The 7,317-nt window shown below is 39.6% G+C and overlaps 1 pseudogene; it reads right to left on the bottom strand.

The window, feature by feature from the left end:
* Nucleotides 1-649: 649 nt before the first annotated feature.
* On the bottom strand, nt 650-1,678 carry LOC124985710 (N-alpha-acetyltransferase 50-like; annotated as a pseudogene).
* Nucleotides 1,679-7,317: the final 5,639 nt, after the last annotated feature.

The following is a 7,317-nucleotide window of genomic DNA, read 5'->3' as shown; positions in this document are numbered from 1 at the left end:
AAAGTAAACTAAATGGATTGAGAGAGAGCCATGGAGCAGTTGAGGTGAAAGTGCTAAGGAATGAATTGGAATGGGTTGTGTTCTATGCTTCTGTGATAATGTCAGGGTCTCTCCTAGTGTTGTACATAACTAAAAAGACTTTTTAAAAATATTTCAAGGGAAAAAAAATAAAAGATCAGAAGGTGGAATTAGACAGGATTCTACACTTCTGTGGGACTCCCAGTAAAAGTGGAGAGTAGAAGGGGTGCGCCATCCTTTTATTTGAGGACCCACTTTCTCCCTTGAGACTATTCTCTTTCCTATCTCTTCTAATAAAATCACGTTTGTTACTCTGAGTTACATGTCTGAGATCTTTCTGGCATGATTGCAAGAATCCAGGTTAAGGAGGACCTTCACACTACATCAGTTCCCCAGCAGGTTGCATGCCCTGTAACACTTCCTTTCATTAAATCATCTTGCCACAATAAGAGAACTAAAACAATCCAAATGTGATCATTTTTAAATGTCCTCGAAAGTATTGAAACTTCTAGAGAAAAGAAAAGAAAGGATAAAAAGCAAGAAAAAGGGAAGGAGGAAAGGTGGGGGGAATCAACAGGACTCTCTTTTATTTGGCAACAAACAAGTGTAAGAAAATTTATTTATAATTTGTTCATTTGTCACTTTCCTGACTATCTGCATTCTGACCAAAAGGAACTTTGAGATTTTCCTGAAGTACATAAGCATCTGCAAGCTCTGTCTTCCCATAGTAGCTCTTTGTCTCAGTAATCTCAAAGGCAAACTTCTGTGGAAGTCAATTGCTGACTGATTATTGATCTAGATTGCAGCTAGACATTGTCAAAACTGTCATCTTAGAACTGTGATTAATAGCTTAGTGGTAGAACGCTTGCCTAGCACTGGGTTCAATCCTCAGCACCACATAAAAATAAGTGAAATGAAGGTATCCTCTCAGTCTACAACTAAAAACACAGCAACAGCAAACACTGCCATCTCACTCATAGATAAAAAAGACTTAACATTTATTTCCAATTCCTAGCCTTGGCAAGATGCAAGACATCCTAGCGTCATGATGTAAAATGTCCTCTGATTCTGTGAATGGTCCACCTCGGAGCACACTGCAGTTACAACAGTGTCATTGAAATTGGGCAAGTGTTGCTAACTTGCCAAGCTCTACCACATCCTTGGAGAACTTGTCATGGTAGCTGACTGGAAAGAGGACCTGGTTCAATCTCTTCAACTGTTCAATGTGTATGGTGTTACATCTCCCAGTGAGGCTCTGGCTGCCTTTCATCTGCCCCGCCTGCTGAGGCAATCAGTTACCACCAATATCAATTCAGGTGTTCTTATTGCCCTAAACTTTAGAAGCCCTCAATCAGGCCAGCAAATGTACGGCGAAGGTCCCCCACCCTGGATCTCTGCAGTGGGCGGAGTGTGTCCTACCACTGCCCTGGTGCTGCCACATATTCTCCACACATGCACTCAGGGTCCTGGGCTCCCACCCTTGGACACCATGTTGTGACCTCTGTTCTCTTTGTAAAGTGGTTATTGTCTCACACTCTCACAAGGCACTTCTGCAGGTCAAATAAGAAAGAGCTCATTAGTGTGTGAAATGCAAAATATACTACGTAAATGGGAATATTTTTACCTTATTGTCAGTGTTTTCAAACTTTGGAGAATTCATTTGGGTACTTGGTCTAACTATCACATCATCAGTAAAAAGTAGCAACTTGTCTAGAATAAGGCAATCAATATATAATGAGAGGGTTGGGGTTGTAGCTCAATGGTAGAGCTCTTGCTAGCATGTGTGAGGCACTGGGTTTGATTCTCAGCATTGCATATAAATAAATAAATATATAAAAATAAAGGTTCATTGACAACTAAAAATATTTAAATATTATGTGTATATGTGTATATGATGATGAGAAGCACCATACTAGAATCCTAATCTTTTGACTCTCAGGATGTGAAATTTTCATAGAGAAACTCACATTAAAATGACCTGGGGCTGGGGAGGTAGCTCAGATGGTGCTTGCCTTGCAAGCACAAGGCCCTGGGTTCAATCTCCAGCAACGCAAAAAAAAAAAAAAAAAAAAAAAAAGACCTGTAATAACCCGGTGCAGTGGCTCACACCTGCAATTCTAGTGACACTAGAGGCTGAGGCAGGAGGACGGTGAGTTCAAAGCCAGCCTCAGCAACAGCAGGATACTAAGCAACTCAGTGAGATCCTGTGTATAAATGCAAAGCAGGACTGGTGATGTGACTCAGTGGTTGAGTGCCCCTGAGTTCAATCCTCAGTACACCATGCACCCCCAAAATTGCCTGTAATAGCTTTGTTGCAATTATATTTAGAATTGCAAATATTATAATAGTGTCATAGTAAAATATCTTGAATTATGGCTTGGACCTTAATAAAATCACTTTATTTATAGAAAAAAATCCACAATGGAAAATGAAGACCAATCTATCAAAACTTTCATTTTATGTCAACAATATTTCCACTAAATTATAGTTACTCCTTCTCAAAAATTCTTGCACTTATCAGGCATATATGATGCAGTTCTGACCATGGATTTTTAATCTCATACTTCTTAATTTGTATAAGATCCATGATGTGGATGGGCATGGTGGCTCATGCCTGTAATTGCAGAGACTCAGGAATCTAAGGCAGGAGGATGGTAAATTTGAGGCCAGCCTTGGCAACTTAGCAAGGACCTAAGCAACTTGGTGAGACCCTTTCTCTAAATAAAAATAAATAAGAGAGCTGGGGATATGGTTCAGAAGTAAAGGGCCCTTCGGTAACAAAAAAGGAAAGAAAAAATCCATGATGACTTTTGATTTTGTATGTTATATGCAAAACTTTGCATGTGTGTTCAAAGTGGATTTGTGAAGAAAGATCCTGAAATATTTATTCTAAATCTGATTAACAGACTACAATAGAATAAGACAAATTATTCTTAGCATGGCTGTTAGATAAGAAAGGGTTATTAGATAAGTGGGGGCAAAATCTGTGGGAAGCCAGTTAAAGAAGCACTCATCAATGAAAGATGCACCTAAAAACATAGATGGGTGAGGGGAGGAAAGACCATCTGAAAAATCTTTTCTCCTTTTAGGGATTAGTATGTATTACCTGTTTGAATTCACTCTTAGCAAAATAATCAAACCACCTCTTCTTACCTTCTATCTGAAACATACACAAAAAGAAATTTTTATTGATTTCTGTCAGCATGCATGTATAAAGAATGTGAATTAAGTGTGGTAGATCATAAAAAGTTTTTCACTATCATTCTATATGCATTTACTGAGTTCTCCCCATGCGTCACACATTGCACTGAATTTTCCTCATTTTCTATTTGACCTAACTGAACAACCTGACAGATTGACTGACTCGCTGAACATTACTCAGTAGTGCAAAGGGAAAGTAAATTGAGATAATATTAGTTTCAGTGATCACTCTCTTAACTCCTAAACTGAGTCATTTTTCTCAAGACTTTCTGTAGCTCATTATTCATATGAATTATTTAGAAACTAGTAGAAAATTTGAAATTTTATCACCAACATTCAGAACACACTTATTATTCAAAAGTTACCATGCATTAAATGAAAAATGATGCCATTTTGTCGATTTAAAATGAAGTCCACATAATAGTCCTTGATCCTAAATCAAGAATAAAATCCAATTCAAGTTATTTTCAAAACATATTACTTCGAATGTTCCCACTATCCCTACTTTTTCTAGTGTTTTGAGCATGAAGGGATGCGGTATTTTATCAAATGCTTTTTCTGCATCTATCGAAATGATCATGTTATTCTTGACTTTAAGTCTGTTGATATGGTGAATGACATTTATTGATTTCTGAATGTTGAACCAACCTTGCATCCCTGGGATAAAACCCACTTGATCCTGATGCACTATATATATATATATATATATATATATAATTTTTTTTTCCTCTGCCACCCCCAAACTCCCTTCACCCTTGGTTTATCCTCAGGCTGAACAAAGTGTCTGGGCAACCCCAGCCTGCCTGAGCAGTCCCTCCCCACAGAGCCACCCCTGGAAAGATGGGGGCTGCGGGTGGGGGTTCTGGAGGAGGACGGCGGTGGCCTGGGCATCCTGCCTGCATGCTCAGCCAGAGTCCACCAGGAATACCCCGACCTCAGATCGATCCCCACAGCGGGGGCTGTGTCACACTACGGACCTCAGCAGCTGGGTCGGTGGGTCTGGGGCTGGGGGCCTGACCCCCACACACCCGGAGGGCCGTGTAAGGCAGAGGATGTGGAGCCGATGCCACTTGCTCCTCACAGGGAGGGCCAGGGTGGCGGGTGGGGTCACAGTCACCAGGGTGCTGCTCCCCGAATTCCAAGGGGCTGCCCAAAAGAACCTGATGCCCCTCTTCGTGGGCGGCCCGAGAACAAGGGCAGGTTAGAGTCCCAGCTCTGCTCTTTCATCTTCAGCAGTTTGGTCCCCAGCCCTAGTGCTCCGGGCAAATGGGGGTGCTAAGGTACCCGGGCAGGGGTGATGCCAAGATGCCCACCCCCGTCCTCTCCTGCTGGGACCTTTCCTGTTGGATGCTTCCCCTACCTGCCCCCTGGAAATCCACCCGTCCTCCCCCATTTGCCTGCCCCACGGGGTGATGGGGTTTGTGGTGGCAGATGGTTGGCTTGTGCTCTCGCGGATCTCCAAGGCCGGCAGGGGGCAGCAAAGGGGCGGGCTTCTCCTCTGACAGCAGCCCCAGCTGTTGAGACTATATTTGTTGACACTATCTTTTTAATATATTTTTGTATGAGATTTGCTAAAATTTTGTTGAGAATTTTTGCATCGATGTTCATTAAGAATATTGGTCTGAAATTTTCTTTCCTCCATGTGTCTCTGTCTGGTTTAGGTATCAGGGTGATATTGGCTTCGTAGAATGAGTTTGGGAGGGTTCCCTCCTCTTCTATTTCATGGAATACTTTGAGGAGTATTGGAATGAGCTCTTCTTTAAAGGTTTTGTAGAACTCGGCTGAGAACCCATCTGGTCCCAGACTTTTCTTTGTTGGTAGGCTTTTGATGACCTCTTCTATTTCATTACTTGAAATTGGTTTATTTAAGTTGTGTATGTCCTCCTCGTTCAGTTTGGGTAATTCATATGTCTCTAGAAATTTGTTGATGTCTTCGAGGTTTTCTGTTTTGTTGGAGTATAGATTTTCAAAATAACTTCTAATTATGTTTTGTATTTCACTCGTGTCTATTGTGACATTTCCTTGTTCATTCTGAATTTTAGTAATTTGGGTTTTCTCTCTCCTTCTCTTTATTAGTGTGGTTAAGGGTTTATCAATTTTGTTTATTTTTTCAAAGAACCAACTATTTATTTTGTCAATTTTTTCTATTGTTTCTTTTGTTTCAATTTCATTGATTTCATCTCTGATTTTAACTATTTCCTGTCTTCTACTATTGGTGTTGCTCTGTTCTTTTTCTAGGGCTTTCAGCTGTAGTGTTAGGTCATTTATTTGTTGATTTTTTTTTTCTTTTATTGAATGCACTCCATTAAATAAATTTTCCTCTAAGTACTGCTTTCAGAATGTCCCAGAGATTTTGATATGATGTTTCTTTGTTCTCGTAAAGGCCATCTATGCTAAGTCCATGGCCAATATCATTCTAAATGGTGAAAAACTGAATGCATTCCCTCTAAAAACTGGAACAAGGCAGGGATGCCCTCTTTCACCACTTCTATTCAACAGTGCCCTCAAAACTCTAGCCAGAGCAATTAGACAGACCAAAGAAATTAAAGGAATACGAATAGGGAAAGAAGAATTCAAACTATCTCCCTATTTGCTGATTACTTGATTATATATTTAGAGGAACCAGGAAATTCCACTACTTTTAGAACTCATAAGTGAATTCAGTAAAGTAGCAGGATATAAGATCAGTGCTCATAAATCCAATGCATTTTTATACATAACTGATGAATCTTCAGAAAGAGAAGTTAGGAAAACTACCCCATTCACAATAGCCTTGAAAAAAATAAAATACTTGGGAATCAATCTAACCAAAGAGGTGAAAGACCTCTACAATGAGAACTACAGAACACTAAAGAAAGAAATTAAAGAAAATCTTAGAAGATGGAAAGATCTCCCGTGTTCTTGGATAGGCAGAATTAATATTGTCAAAATGGCCATACTACCAAAAATACTATACAGATTCAATGCAATTCCAATTAAAATCCCAATGACATACCTTACAGAAATAGAGCAAGCAGTCATGAAATTCATCTGGAAGAATAAGAAACCCAGAATAGCTAAAGCAATCCTTAACAGGAAGAGTGAAGCAGGGGGTATCACAATATCAGACCTTCAACCTTACTACAAAGCAATAGTAACAAAAATGGCATGGTATTGACACCAAAATAGACAGGTAGATCAATGGTATAGAATAGAGGACATGGACACAAACCCAAATAAATACAATTTTCTAATACTAGACAAAGGTGCCAAAAATATGCAATGGAGAAAAGATAGCCTCTTCAACAAATGGTGCTGGGAAAACTGGAAAACCATATGCAACAGAATGAAATTAAACCCCTATCTCTCACCCTGCACAAAAATCAACTCACAATGGTCAAGGACCTTGGAATCAGACCAGAGACCCTGCATCTTATAGAAGAAAAAGTAGGTCCAAATCTTCCACATGTCGACTTAGGATCAGACTTCCTTAACAGGACTCCCATAACACAAGAAATAAAAGCAAGAATCAATAACTGGGATAGATTCAAACTAAAAACCTTTCTCTCAGCAAAGGAAACTATCAGCAATGCGAAGAGAGAACCTACAGAGTGGGAGAAAATCTTTACCACTCATACTTTAGATAGAGCACTAATTTCCAGAATATATAAAGAACTCAAAAAACACTACATCAAGAATACAAATAACCCAATCAACAAATGGGCTAAGGAAATGAATAGACACTTCACAGAAGAAGATCTACAAGCAATCAATAGATATATGAAAAAGGTTCAACATCTGTAGTAGTAAGAGAAATGCAAATCAAAACTACCCTAAGATTCCATCTCACCCCAATTAGAATGGCGATTATCAAGAATATTACCAACAAAAGCTGTTGGCGAGGATGTGGGGAAAAAGGTACACTCATACATTGCTGGTGGGGCTGCAAATTAGTGCAGGCACTCTGGAAAGCAGTGTGGAGATTCCTTACAAAACTTGGAATGGATCCACCATTTGACCAGCTATCCCACTCCTTGGCCTATACTCAAAGGATTGAAAATTATCACATTACATAGATACAGCCACAACAATGTTCATAGTTGCTCAATTCACAATAGC

This window comes from Sciurus carolinensis, chromosome 5, assembly GCF_902686445.1.
Source record: "Sciurus carolinensis chromosome 5, mSciCar1.2, whole genome shotgun sequence".
NCBI classification, from domain to species: domain Eukaryota; kingdom Metazoa; phylum Chordata; class Mammalia; order Rodentia; family Sciuridae; genus Sciurus; species Sciurus carolinensis.
Note: the sequence above shows the minus strand (reverse complement) of the source record. Positions and strands in the feature narration are given on the sequence as shown.